The 14,395-nt window shown below is 41.3% G+C and overlaps 1 protein-coding gene across 16 annotated transcripts in view; it reads right to left on the reverse strand.

Annotated features, from left to right (window-relative positions):
* Positions 1-14,395, reverse strand: part of ZMIZ1 (zinc finger MIZ-type containing 1) — a 386,104-nt gene that overhangs the window by 244,664 nt on the left and 127,045 nt on the right. For all 16 annotated transcript variants that reach the window (XM_083614609.1, XM_083614604.1, XM_083614605.1 and 13 more), the window contains exon 3: positions 11,729-11,835. The gene's annotated coding sequence lies outside the window, so the exon portion shown is untranslated. The remainder of the gene's footprint in view (positions 1-11,728; positions 11,836-14,395) is intronic.

Consider the following 14,395-nt stretch of genomic DNA (forward strand, 5'->3'; position numbering starts at 1 on the left):
TTATTATTATTATTATTATTATTATATCTTTTTATATATGCTGGAAGCCACCCAGAGAGGAGGGGGCAACCCTGTCAGATGAGCGGGGTACAAATAAGTTGTTGTTGTTTCTAATATTTCTAATGCTGCGCAGATCTATCTATCTATCTATCTATCTATCTATCTATCTATCTATCATCTATCTATCTATCTATCATCTATCTATATCTATCTCAAACGTATTGCCCTCCCATGGTATTGCATCCCACATTCATCTTTGAAGAAAACTCATCCACCACTGCCCCTCCCGATCCCAATAACCAGATACTACCACTTGTACCAAAGAGACAAAAATAGCAACGTGACAAACGGCCAAATGCACACTGTGACACGTGCAGGTTTCTAAATAGCATCGTTCATGGTGTCCATGTGTGCTAATGACATTCCTTCTGCTTGACCCCCCCCCTTTAAAAAAAACAAAAACCCACAGCTTCCCTCTTAAGGGAGGGGAGTGGCAGAAAAAGAAGGGGGAAGTAACTTCACTTGCTTGGAAAAGATTCAGCAAAGAAAATATTGGTTCTGTTTCAGAACTTCACCAAGCTCTCTTTTTCTTGAGGCATAAAGGACTAACTGCCCCAAGAATGTGACAGGGTTTGTTCTTTCCTTAGGACGAGAAATATTCTGTTGCAGCCAAAGAACCTTAAAAACGTGGCAGTAGGTGCAAGAGCAAGAGGGCTTTTTTTGCAGGTGTCTTTTTAAAAGTTTGCCTATGAAGCCAGCTTGTAAATCGCCACTTGTACTTGATTGCCTGTGGCAACAATGAATGGCCTTTAGGTAACCAGTCAAGGAAGCTTTACAATAATTGGTTCCTTTTTTCCTTTTAGGCCACAGATTACAAACATACAGATGCTCCAGTAGGCAGGATAATACATTTTTTGCAGGTTCATAAATGTTGCAGAGATTTATTTGCAAGGCTACTGTGAAGTGTTGGCTACTGCGCCTTTCTTCTTGGTTGCACTATAATAAATGCCGTTGTCTTTTCCCCAATTCTCCACCACATATTTACTTTCACAGTTCATGTGACTAAAATGGAATGGTATTTTTTAAAAACAAAACCTTAATGGCTTAAAAGAGGCTTTTGGTTGCAGAACTCCAATAATGGTTCATTTTATCCCATATTTCCTTTCCTGGTTAATTATGCTTATTGGCCAGTGCTGGTAGACATACTGCAGCCAAACCTGTTAACCATGGTTAAGAACAGTGCTATTTTTCTAGAAAAATAGCTTCCAGAACTCGCCGTGAACATCTCTCTTGTTTTCTTACAATGGCAATGGCGGCCACCTGAGAAGAGCCGGAACTGAGTTCTGGAAAGTTCTAGCCCGGGGGAAAAGCCCTGGTTAAGAGATTGAAAAGCAGGCTGCACGCTCACACAGCCCTTCTCCCAAGACCCTAGCTCACATATGAGCTCCCTCTTTCAGCCCTAATCGTGGTTAGGGCTGCCATACGTCCAGACATAGCTGGGATTCGACCCTTGCTGAAACGTCTGGGGAAATTGAGGCGTATGGCAACCCTAATCGTGGTTAATTATTATGCTGGCACCAATTTTCAGCAACAGGCAGTAGTAACTCAGAGTTACTAGAAATTAGAATTTGAAACCCCCTTCAGATTTTAGCTGAACATGAAACCTGGCGTGAATCGTTCTCCTCTCCTCTTCTTCCTGGTTAAGAGTTAAATCCATCTTCCCAACCCCACCCCTCATATTTCGGCTACAAGCTCTTTGAAGCTACAACTTGTCCTTTGCTTATGTGACTTTGAAAAACACCGCCTATGTTGGTGATGTTGTATTAATCACAGACAGTCATATGTGCATTTATTCTACGTATGTGCATAAAGGTCTTTACAGAGCAGTGGCATGGCATGAAAAAAGAAAAGGACAGGTCCTTCTCAGGTCACTGGATATGTTCTCCAGCCTGAGCTGCCTAGAGAAAAAAACAAACCTGAAGCAACAGTCCAGAATTCCTCTTGCTTACTGTAACATCAAGCGCAAGTTCTCAGCATCTAAAAATATCTGCCAGAAGGACTTTTGTTCTCCAACAGCTTAAGGGAAAATCCAGCTGACAAAGCTAACGATCCAAATAACACACCATTTATTTTAGGGTGTATGCACAAGATCACACCCTTTTTATTCTGTATTAATTAATATCGAACTATGAGTACACCCCCTTATTCCGTACAGATGATCAACGATGGAGATTAAAAGACACCAGTCCACATGTAAGCATAAAAGAAAGGCTGGAAGAATCCCACTGTTTTAAAGGCTTCAATTAAGTCTTAAAAAGAAGAATTCAGCTGAGTTGTGGATTACCTAATTTGTGTGAACTCTAAAATAATTACAAGTTTAGACAACAGGTTTTGCCTGATAATAGATAGGCTAGATAACGGGTTTTTTTTTTACCAACCAGTTACATGTTCTCAGCCAGCATGAAAGAAACCATGCAATGCAAGGAACTGTGTTGGACATTTCCCTGTTATCTCCCCATTTCAAGTATTTTTGCAGTAAATTAAATGGCAGCTCACTTACGACCAAGGACATTCATGTACCATTTCACTGTAGTGACATTTGGTATTGGGCTATGATCAAACCTAGCCATTGCAAACAAGAGCACATGACTAGTCCTTGTGGCTGTCTTTTTTGCAAACCGTTCAGTACACCATCACAAGATCTCAGCTCCCTTGATCCTTCATTACAGCTATTACGTACTTTCACTACAGCACAGTTTGTCCTTTTGCTTTATTATTAGACTCTTTTAGAATTTAGCCATGTAACAATCACAAACAAATAATCATTTATACAGATGTGGAAATGAGGTCTTTGTCCAATAGATGGCAGTTAGGATATGGTTACCAGATTTTTTTTAGTGAATCCAGGGACACTTTTTTTGTGTGTTTTTTTAAAGCTGAGTAACAACAGGGAGTCAGTAGTGGGGATGGTGAGGCAAGCACACATTGCATATTGTATAAAGGTGCAAAGCCCTTCTTTTGCACCCTGTGAAACATAAATGCGCAGAGTTTTTTTTTAAAAAACTGGGCAATGGCACGCCGCGTCCCCATGACTCCCGAGCCTTCCCCGATCTCCTTCCCCCTTCCCCCTTTGTTTTGACAGATCACGGGAGGCTCAGGAGTCCGTGGGCCAGGAGGGGCCAGCCTGGTAGTGCAGTTGGCTCTGGCTGGCTTCAGGAGCTGCTCACTGCCGTGGTGCAGGAAAAATGGTGGGTGCCATGGCAGCGAGCAGCTCCTGAAGCCAGCCAGAGCCAACTGCACTAACAGGCTGGCTCCGGGCTGCTGAGGCTGCCGCTGCCACATTTCCCGGGCACAGATTTGCAAATCTGGGGACATTCCGGGGACGGAATTTGTCTAGGGACAGATGTGCAATCCGGGGACTGTCCCCGGGAACTGGGGGTGTCTGGTAACCCAAAGTTAGGGTATCAGATTTTGTGTGTGTGCGCGCGCCAAACTTCAGCTCTCTGACAAAAATGACAGAAGATTTTCTATAGGCCACTCATTTTCCCAGGTCTCCAGAGCACTTCTTGCTGATACATGATCCACTGTTGCATTAGCCATGACTTCAGCCTGGAACCTCCAGCCCTGTGTGCTGGTTCCTCCTTTATTCACGGCTACAGAACAGGACTATCAAAGAACAGAACTATCAGAAATTCACAGCTACAGAACAGGACTATCAAAGAACAGAACTATCCTCTTCAGATTGCATCATGGCTTCACCCCCAGACAGCTTATTGATTCTCCTGACCAGGGCTAGCAATAAATAATTCCACATTGGGCCTGGGCAACAGTTCTGGTTTAGATCTTGCTGATCTGGTTTATTACCCTCTTGCATTCACCTCTTGTCTGATACTTTCTTGCATCCTGTTCTTTTCAGATGGAATCCTGGCAAAGAGTGACTTGGGTTTGGGCTCCTCCTTTCTGAAAATACCTCCTTGAATCTCAAGCCATCTGCTCATCCAGCTCTTCAGCAATTATGACTCCTGATCCTGCAGTTATTCACATCTGCCTGCCACCCAGTGCCAACTATGCACTCTTAAAACGATGGTCCTGTAGTCATCCGTTCCTTTTCTTATGCATTTATACATGTCTTCCTTGAACTTTTACAAAAGCTCCTTTTCAATTTCTTGTTGAGGTTTACAGATCAGTTTTTCCCCCTATAACTGGGTGCAGCTCACATTCCCAGATTGTTCAGCCTTTGCCACCTACTCTGTTCTGGACCTCTCCAGTTCAGCTTTTGGGGCCCTCCTTCTCTTTCCTTTACTTCTTAATAAAACTTCATAGATCTCTGTTGGCTTGTATCAAGTCTCAGTGGAGTCCAGCATTGCTTCTAAAAGTTTTGAGCTACAGAATATTGTCAGGCCTCCCAGATTTAGTCAGCCATGAGTAGGGCTAGTCCTAGAGAAAATTATGTCCCAGGCATGGAGTTGCCAATTTGATCATCCTTTCTAATACTGTATTTTGCATTGCATTGGTAGACCATTTCACAATTTTGATGCACCATTGACATGTGTGGGTGATCCCTAGCATATAATAAATTTGCACACAGGACAATCTCTTACACCCACTCACTATTTGTTGAATGGGCACTGATGCCGTAAATTTTCCTAACAATAATAATGGTGGTGGTGACGATGAAGTAGCAGTAGTAGGAATCTTAACACAATGCTGGCCTTGCAGGCCAGTGCTGCCAGCTTAGCAAGTAAAGATGAAGTGTTTGTATATTTTTGCTCATCTATTAAACGGAACTTGAGCAGGTAGCCTGTGACAGACACTTCAGTGCCTGGAGCCCCACATCCAGTATCCTCAGTTGGTAACTTGCCGCTAAATCCAGGTTTGCCCATAAGATAGTGGCCAAGGCTACCATTTTATCACCTGCATGCATCCTCCTGATTAAAGACTGCCATCAACAAAACTAACTAACATCAGACTAAAAGACTAACATCAACAAAACTAAAAATACAGTGCGAAGTTCCGTATCAAATGTGTTTCTTCCATTATTTTTATTTATTTCTTGCTCATTGTTGTCATAGGAATAATGATTCCAAATTACATTTTGTGCAATTCATCATTATTAAAGCAAACCTTGCTTGAATGAAAATCAAATTAATTCATTCCTAATAGGAGTGCCTCCAATTTCAGGTGAAGCCAATCAGATGAGCGGGGTAAAAAAAAAATCACCCAGCAAAGGCTTAACTACCTAATAGGAGATGAGAAATCAAACGGGAATTAATGTGGAGAAAACATAATTAAAAGAAAAACCTTGATTGAATTTAGACAGAATTGACATAACAGTGCAAATTAACTTTGTACAAAAAAGTATTCACTGAGAAAGCAATAAAAAGGCATTTCATTATTAATCTATATTCAAACAATAGAGCTGGCTTAATGTGAAACATAGGGTTTAATAGCCACAGTTTACAATGGCTGTCAGGAGTTGATGTTAACATTAGGATACCTAAATATCAGGAAATGAATCGTTAGAAATTGTATCATTAGAGGATTCTAGCAATGACAAACATATTTAAGAAGGATGTTGACAAGCTAGAACGTGTGCAGAGGAGGGCAACCAAGATGATCAAGGGTCTGGAAACCAAGCCTTATGAGGAATGGTTGAAGGAGCTGGGTATGTTTAGTCTGGAAAAGAGGAGACAGAGAGGAGATATCATAGCCATCTTGAAATATCTAAAGCGCTGTTGCATGGAAGATGGAGAAAGCTTGTTTTCTCCTGCTCTGTAGGGCTGCTGCAACAAACAGCTGTACAAGTCTTTGGGAGGCAGAGATACAAGAGGGCATCAGAGGAGGGAAGGAAGGAAAGAGGGACAGAGGCCAGTGTTGCCCGCAGCACCCCTGCCCATCATTCAAGCCCCCCCCCCAGGGTACTATAGAACACTGGTTGAAAACCACTGGCGTAAAGGAAGGACATAAGCTGGTGCTCCTAACCTTCCCCAAACTGTTACAGTAGATATTGTGGACTTAAGAAACCCCCATCAGCCCCAGCCAGTGGGTCTATTTTAACTGGCAGTGGCTCTCCAACATCTTAGGCAGAGGACCTTCCCAGTTCAAGATCCCTTAACTGGAGATGCTAACAAAAGTTCAAGCATTAAAGGTTTGCACTACTTCAAAATAAATACCCAGAGTTTAATAATGCTTCAGGGAAACTAGTGCAGAGAGTGCTGTGTTGTTGTTTTTAAAATGCAAAATGCATAACAGTTTCAACTTTAAACTGTTCATAGCATTGGGACTACAGTGGGGTTTCCCCAAGTTAAATATGCAAATCCTGAAGGGAAGACACACATCCTTAAACACTCAGAAGGAACATGAGCTCACGCTAACACACCCACCCCTCACTGCTTTTCACTTAATGTGGTTTATACAGGAAACACTAGAACACCAATGATGGAACCTGCATACTGTCAAAAATGTGAAGTGGCCCTTTTGGGGGCTGTAAAAGCAAAATATTGAGAGCCAGCCTCACATCTACACAGCTTCCTCCAGGTCCAATTTGTGGGAGATTGTCCTGCTGCTGGTGGAACAGACTTCCCCATCTTATTGTCACCTTGATGCTTCTGCTCAAGGCCAGGAGGAAGAAAGGATTTGATGCTGCAGAAGTAGGAAATTACTTGCCATGTGGAGTGTGAAGCAATTGTTTTGCAGCTGATAGAAAGGGCTGTTCTCAGATAATCAGTGTAATTGTAATGGGAGGCAAGGAAGATGGGAAGGACAACATCCTGCCTCAAGACACAGGTAAACTGCAATCTGTGTGAATTATAATTCCATATCTATATCACATTGCATGCACATATCTACACCACATTTGGTTTAAGAATAAATCCTCAACCCAGGTATAAACTTACAGAGGGTGCTCCAGTTATGTGAAAAGTAAGTTTTTCTCTGTTCACTGCTTTACAGATCACACAAACAGAATGGTTTCTTTTGAGGAATGAGGCTTAGCATTACAAACCAAGAAATAAACAGATAAAAAGTACAATTAACAGGCCTGGACACCACCCTGAGAGCAGGGAATCCCATAGGGTTCATTTGCACCTCCTCTAGTGTGGTTTTCCACAACGGGGGCTTGGAACTGATGTTGTCCTTAGAATCACTCTAGAGAGATGATCTCAGGAGAAGGGAATCATCGCTAGCAGTTCCAGGAAGAAGATCAACACGCCAGAGAGCATGTTGCTCTCAGTCATCTTCCTTTTATAACATGATGTATTTATACCCAAGAGAGCTCTGCTCACATGCGGCAACACTCTGGGTCAGGCAGCAGCCTCTGTCTCCAGTCAGTTTAAATGCTAAGGCAGAGAGAAATGATACAAAGCCAAGATCCTCCTGACACATATGGCAGCTCTCTTTTATAAGCAGAAAGGTCATGCAAGAACACAGAATGATTTGAGGTTCACATACAGCAGAGATGACTGACTACTTTTTAAAAGTGTGGCTCAAGTCAGCTAACACATTTATATGCTAATTCGCAAGTGGGCTGTCCTCTCCTGGGCTTCTTTGGGATGAAGGGTGGGATAAACATTTAATAAATAATGAAAAGGACAATAGCTGCACTAGTAAAGGAGCCGTACAAGTAGCTGCTACGTTCACTAATAACAAGGCTAACTAGGGCTGCCAATAGGTGGGTACACAGACTCTTTGCTTTAAAAAAAAAAGTAAATCAAACATTTCTAATGAAAGTTATGAAACAAAATGTGGAGACAACTCTCAGGCTTCAGCAAGCAGCACCATAGCTAAGGACACTTGACCACTGCTGCTAAGCAATCTGAGAAAGGAATGTTGAGAGGAGGGCCCTTCCAGAGCAGGAGAAAAAAACACCAGAAACTGCTTGCCGCTGCTAGCTGAACAGTGGATGGTGGAAGATACTGGGGCATGTTTGTTTAAGCACTTTTCTCATTCCTACGTTATTTCATTCACACACACCTCAAATGCCCTGCCTTTACAGAAGAAAACACAACTGGGTAGCTTTGTATGTTTTACTTGGAAGTAACTCCCTTGAAATAAATGAAGTTTCCTTCCGACCAAGAAAAAATATTGATATTGCAGCACTCACCCCCTGACTTTCCATGTCTCTCACATAGCCACTACCAGTCTGTCATCAAAGAGCTGCTATTTGTTAATATGCAGTCACCACAAAATAAAAATATGTACAACCTTTAAAAGATATCTGAAGGCAGCCTTGTATAGGGAAGTTTTTAATGTTTAATTATGTTTTATTATGTTTTTGTATATGCTGGAACCCGCCCAGAGTGGCTGGGGCTACCCAGTCAGGTGGGGTACATTTTTTAAATAGCAGGGGTTTGTGTGCATGGGACCCGATCCACATAATGTGTGCTGATCCCTGGAAATCCTGTTAGACTAGAGGTCAGCAACTGGCAATCTTTGAGCCATATCCAAAGAGGAAAACAGGATGCGGAAGCAGTACAGATGTGGCAAGCCCCTTTGGGAGTTGGAATCAAGCCTCTTTGCCCTTCCTTATTCATATCCTTCCAAAAGTGGCCCTGCATCTCTCTCCCTGGAGTCTTTCAAATAAAACATTTGAAAGGGATGTAGTGCATCCCATCCAATTACTCAACTTGTCAAAGCATCTCCTGACATGTCCAGCTTGCTGTTCCACAAGTTGATGTTATTGCTTTTGCTCTCTCATGCATCCTGGTAAAAGCCCTAGCCCCCTTCTTCATGGCAGTGCCTTACAGAACTCAAGATTCTTTGTACTGTTCTTAAAATACGGTATATTTTTTATTCTATTTAGAAATGTGCACATTTACTCTGAGTGGCTAAGCACAGTTCCCTCCTCCTGCAAAAAAAATGTGATCTTTATCTTCCTTAAAGCACAGATTCTGCATGGAAATTACGTGAGCTCAAGAGTCCTGAGAGTGTAATTGCTCACAACAAATGAACAGCTAAAAATCCAGGCAACCTAAACAAATAACATGACATATTTGCTTTGCTAAATATCAACATATTAATAAGCAAGCATGCAATCTGTTATGGGATGTGAGGAATTTCTCCTCTTTGCTGAGGCTGAGAGAGAAAGACAAACTACCCGGCAAAATTATGTTTGGGAAATTCTTATCTAGAAAAAAAAATACATGTTCAGATTGTACTGCCAGAAGGATAGTCACCTGTGACCATTTGTGAGGTGGCCTTTAAAAAACTGCATCTTTGTGGGGGGAAAGGTTGTCAAAATGAAAACATTAAAGGGATGGCAACTGTTGATAACACGCAAGTACCATCTTACGGTATATCCAAGGGTGTGCTGACCATCTAATCCCAAGATATATCCCAAGATGAAATAGACAGTTAAGGACCCTTAATTGTTCTGAACCTTTTTATTCGGTTAAATAGGATTCTGGTGCTACTTCGATTAATCGCTGTATGAATCAGCAAAAAAAGTTTCAAGCATTAATTGGTAGTTCAATCAACCAAAGTTTCAGTTGATTAATCATTGGGGGTCATTTTTAATCTGTGGGACTGAGAGATAAGGGCATTATTTTACGACTATTTTACTTCTACTGTTACAGGAAATTAAACCGAAAATGCTAGGGGCCTTTCCATCTAACCATTTGTGGTTGCTTTTTTTGTTTAAACTGCAGGCTCATATCTTCAGTTTCTAAAAAAATAATAATATGCAAATATCTGTAAATTTTAATCGGATTTTAATCAGATAAAGAGGAAACAATTATTCAACTAAAATTGTTTAAGTGGATGACTGCCCTAATAAATGCACAGAAGATTGTGGCAAATATTGGGTTATGTAAGAGTTACCAACCTTTTAACCAATGAGCACCATTTCAGCCACACAGAATACACTATGCTGTAGCATAACTTTTGTTCATCTTACAAATTGTTAGAAATTCTAAAAAAATCAACTTTTATGTCATGTGGATTCTGCATCAGCGCAAAGCTGGTGCAAAGCTCCTATTGCGACAGATGGACCTGTCACATCAGCTGATTCTTAATTCCAGCAGATCCATGTTTTAAACTCATTTGTGGGTGCTTTAAGGACACCTATCTTCATAATTAATATAAAAAAGTACACAAAATGTGCTACACAAGCTACTCTTGGGATTAGAAATTTTACCGCAACATGGCTTTGCTGAAATATGGGGGACTATGTTTAAGTACTGGTACATCAATTGTTGTGCTACAAATCAGTAACTACAAGGGCAAAGCATCACTGCCACAAGGGCATGCATCAGGTGAACACACTTGGAAATGCAGTGACAACCTATATAAAAGAAACAAAATATTGCAAATAACTAATTTAAATTGTGAGTGGGGGGGAGGGAAGAAGGGAATTTTAAAAACTCGGTGGATTTCACAAGATGAAGACTCAGGATTTTTGGCAAGGGAATGATTTTGTGGCTCACCCCCTCCACCAGTGTACCCCCTCGCATTTGTGGGGGGGGGACCCAGACCTTCCCCCTAGAGACATCTGGGCTAATGATTACTCCAGGAGACAAGAAGCTAGAGAGAGTATGTGGGCAATTGCTTAGCAGCCATCCTCTTTTGCTTCAAGGTAACCTAGGCCATCTATTTATCTCCCAACTGCCTCTAACCACCATCTGTGTGCTGCTATCCAGTCCTCTCCACCCAAGCATGAAGATGACTTAATACTAAACCACAGGAGCCAGCATTTCCTTACCCTTCAGTGGCTCATTCCTGAAAGTTATCGCACAGCTCCAAACAAAGGAGTGATGACAACAACAAGAAGTCAGCTTCCGCAGAAGTTAATATTGAGAAGGAGTATTCTGTTCCTAGCTAAATTAGCCCTTTTAAGATTCTTCACCAATGAACTTCATTCTATTGACTCCCTTTTTCTATCCCCTCTTTCACACTAGGGCTACAAATCTATCCTTTGTCTTCATTAGGAAGCAGACAGATGTTCAACTACACTAGCCATGTTGAAGAAAAACACGGGATAAAGAGACAGAATTGCCTTTCATGGTTAGACCAAGGTTCACTTCCAGTTTGTAACAAACCACTGTTTGCCATTTTGCCTCAACACAGCAAACTGTTTTGATATCAAAGCAGGATCTCAAACCAGGTTTGGGACCCTGACTTGTAAAAAAAACCCCTTCATACATGAAGCAAGGGGGGAAAGTGCAGAGAGTGAACAAGCACCAGGGCTCTAGTTCTCATGGTGACTTTTATTCCAAACATCCAACACTCAAGCATGCATCACTTCCAAACATGCAAGTTGCATTCAGCTGTCATAGTTAATAACCATAGCTGGCTCCAGATGACAGTGAGATCAGGCTTTTCCTGAGATTCCAAGACCAGTAAAGGGCCCTCTGTCCTATTTTTACTTTGCATGGTGCAACCAAGTGGGTTGGGAGCAAAAGAGAGAATTCAACTCATATTCCCTGCTTCTTACCAGTTAAGGAAACCCACTGAGGGTGCCTTGTCTTAAGACCACCAAAGTCCTAGCACTGCCTAAAAGCTGCAGATAGACCTACTCTCCATGAATCTGCCTAATTCTTATACAGCAGATACTTTCAAACAAAATTTGGAAGGTCAAAAAGTTAATCAAACAACATCAACAGTTGCTGCAACCATATTTCTGTAAAATAGATCCTAATGAAAATAAACGCTCATAATCCACAAGGGACAACATAATACAGACACCTCCAAATTCTGAATTGTCAGTTTTTCATAGCGCAAGTGGAAATTTTACCTTTAGGTGGTTCAGCATTTAGGAACAAAAACTAATGGTCTGATTAATCTCTCACTCGATACCAGTGGTAAGATGTGCAACTTGATGGCAAACTCCCCAGGCTTGTTCTGCAAGGAGAAAAGTAGAACAAAATTTCTGATAAATTTTCTGATAAATTATCACATTTGTACCATGCTCTCCCACTCAAGGAGATGAGAAGAGCATTTTAGTCTCCCAACAGACTTGGGAGGTAGCTTAAGTAGAGACAGTGATTTGCCCAAACCCAAGAGGGTGTGATTCATTCAGTGAACCGTGCAGCCAAGTAGAGCTTTGAACCTCCCGGAAGCACTGAAACAGAGCCCTATAACACACTGGCTGAAAGTTCTTCTCTGCTCAGTGGCATTAGTATAGAATGTTTCTCAGAAGGATTTGGCAGATACTGTCCTCTCCCCATGTGCCCAACCTAAACCTGTTCCAATGAGTTGGAGGAACCCCCATAATAGATTTATGGGGTGTGCGGAAAGACGAAATTACTTTGTGTGGCCAAAAGTCCTTGCACTAGCAGAAGCACATTGCTGAACACCGCTCAGGGCTTTTGCACCTCCATCAACTCTTATGATATAGCAGTTGAACATCTGATGGTTTCTAAGCATCACAGGAGCAGTAAAGCAGCTCACCAATGCAGAACCACTATGCTACCTTCTTATTTAACTGATCTAGTATTTGATTTAAATAAAAAAAACTCCAGTGTCTGACAGAAGGCCTAAATCAAACTGACAACGCACAAATGGAATTTCTCATCTTTGGGCGTATGTCTAGATTTGCTTTAAGAAAAAACATTCTGGAGGAAACAAAAGCTAGTTGAAAATAGAAGCTAGTTGAGAATATCCAAGTTCCTCCCATTCAAGGTGATGAAATTCTCAGAACTGCAAACTTTAACCAGTATGTTAATTGGTTAAATGGCAGCGACAGGTAGATGGCTATATCAGTATGGCACAATTTGTTGCTGATTTTACACTATGTTGCTGCTGGGGATATACTGTAACTGTAATATAGAATGAAAAAAGAAATGCTAAATCTAACCCTTCTTTAGAGGAAAGGGTAAGTGGCAGATTTTATTCACTTGCAACTATGTTAACACTTCCTTCAGTGTCTCAAAAAGACAGCCGCATCAAAGATTTGGGTTAGAGGCTCATTTAAATTTAATCAATCAGTTCAAAAGGTCATGATTACTCAACTAAAATTCATAAATTGGTTGACTATATCTTAGTTTGGGGTGTGCATCTGCACAATGAAAATGCTAAGGCTCAAGAATTTGTAGGCATCTGCATTTTGAAAGAATTAAATACAGAAGAATCTAGGAGGTATGAATGTCGCTCCTAATACAATTCTGCCACTTCCGTACTTCTCTTGCCTTTGAATGCTAAAATATTCTCTTGCCAATTCTCAGCATAGCTGCCTTTCCATCAAACAGTCAGAAATGTTCAGGGGCTGATGATCTGTTGCCAATACTTAGGGCCAAGGAATTATGAGAAGGTGCCTTTTTAGCCAATTATCATGTTGTTATTTATATTACAGAGCAATGCAGGAGGCTCCTGCATGCTAACACCTTCATTTACAGTTATGGATAGATTTTAGCAGCATTGTGGCTTTACAAACTTTCTAAGAAAATCCCTTTAATTTCAAATTGAATTAACTTCATATCAGGCTGCTTGTGCCCCTGAAGGTACGTATTTTCTACCTTTTGTTATACACATGGGAAGAGCTGGGTGATGGAGTAAAGCTTCTACTGGATACATGTATTGCAACACACCAGAGTTTTCTATTCCTTTGCTGCTCTTGCAGCCATCCTGCACATTGACCATGTTCAGAGGGCCAAATACTAGCTTAATTAGTGAGGCTATCAACAAATCTATATATTCACATGCAGCTCTTTCATTCCTGCTTCACTGCTATTTTTGTGCAAGCAGGAAAACAAAGAAGCCATTAACCACAGTTCCCAGTTTACAGGTAACTGAAAACTATGGTTAACTGTGACTTCTTGTTTTGTTGCCCTACTTGCATGAAGGGGCTGTATGGATATGAAGTTTGCCCTGGCTTATTAAGCCAGGATTTTATTGTGTAAACCACATCACTATGCAGCAGCAAAGAGATTTGCCAATGAGTGTGCACTTGAAGGGGAGCTATAGCCAATTCCTGGCTCTCAGATGAATGAACATCCAAATAGTTGGCAGGGACTGCTGCAGCAAAAAAGAGTGTTGAGGCATCTTAGGTACTAATAATGAGCTTTCATAGGCTCATTATGAAATACTTTATCAGATGCATGATGCACACCTTTTCAAAAACAGACTACTTTCATATACACATTACATTTTCAGATTTACATGTAAAAAAAATCAAAAATCAACAACACTTAGTTATACCAAAAGGCAATCTGCGGTAGTTCTTAGGTGTGCCATCTCAAGTTAAAGATTGTTTTCAGAGCTGAAGAAGTGAAAGTGGAAGTAGTATTAGAGAAGTCAATGAAGAAGAATAAGAGGAGGAGGAGGAGGAGGAGGAGGAGGAGGAGGAAGAGGAGGAGTTTGGATTTGATATCCTGCTTTATCACTACCCGAAGGAGTCTCAAAGCGGCTAACATTCTCCTTTCCCTTCCTCCCCCACAACAAACACTCTGTGAGGTGAGTGGGG

This window comes from Podarcis filfolensis, assembly GCF_964270895.1.
Source record: "Podarcis filfolensis genome assembly, chromosome: 5".
Taxonomy (NCBI): domain Eukaryota; kingdom Metazoa; phylum Chordata; class Lepidosauria; order Squamata; family Lacertidae; genus Podarcis; species Podarcis filfolensis.